Below are 854 nucleotides of genomic sequence, written 5' to 3'. Positions count from 1 at the left end.
GTCCTCCTCTGAACTATCTCCAGGCTGGCCACATCCTTTTTAAAGTGCGGCGCCCAGTACTGGACACTGTACCCCAATTGTGGCCTGACCAATGTCGCATAGAGGGGGAGTATCACCTCTCTGGACCGGCTTGAAATGTATCTTAGGATTCATGACAAGGTATGGCTGGCCTTGCTCTTCTGCGGTCTGGCAGATAATATAATGACTCCAAGATCCCTTTCCGCCTCTGTGCTTTCAAGAAGAGAACTCCCCAGCCTGTATGTATGCTGTGGATTCCTTCTCCCAAGGTGTAGCACCCTGCGTTTATCTATGTTGAACCCCATCCTATTCTCATCTGCCCACTTTTGTAGTCTAAATCTAGTTGCAGCCTCTCTCTCCCTTCAAGTATGACCCCTGCCAGCTCCCTCAACACCCTTGGGTGGAGGGCATCTGGACCTGCAGATTTAAAAATGTCTAGCCCTTCCAGAAGATCCCTAACTACATCTTCACTGACTGAAGGCCTGACAGACCTATCCCCGAGATTGTCCCTACCTCTGGCAGGAGGGATATCCCAGCCCCTGTTCAAGAAAACAGAGGCAAAGAAACTTAAAAATATCCACTTTCTCATCTGGCGTAGCTATAGGAGTGTTGATGATTCTTCGCCAACATCTTAAGGGATAGCCAGCACGGGTTTGTTGCGGGTAGGTCTTGCTTGACCAATCTCATTGCCTTCTACGACCAGGTGACCTATCACCTGGACAAGGGAGAAGAGATTGATGTCATATATCTTGACTTCAAAAAAGCCTTTGATCTGGTGTCCCATGATCGCCTCTTGGAGAAACTGGCCAATTGTCGCCTTGGGTCCTCCACGATCC

This window comes from Alligator sinensis, unplaced genomic scaffold (assembly GCF_000455745.1).
Source record: "Alligator sinensis unplaced genomic scaffold, ASM45574v1 scaffold71_1, whole genome shotgun sequence".
NCBI lineage: Eukaryota > Metazoa > Chordata > Crocodylia > Alligatoridae > Alligator > Alligator sinensis.
Note: the sequence above shows the minus strand (reverse complement) of the source record.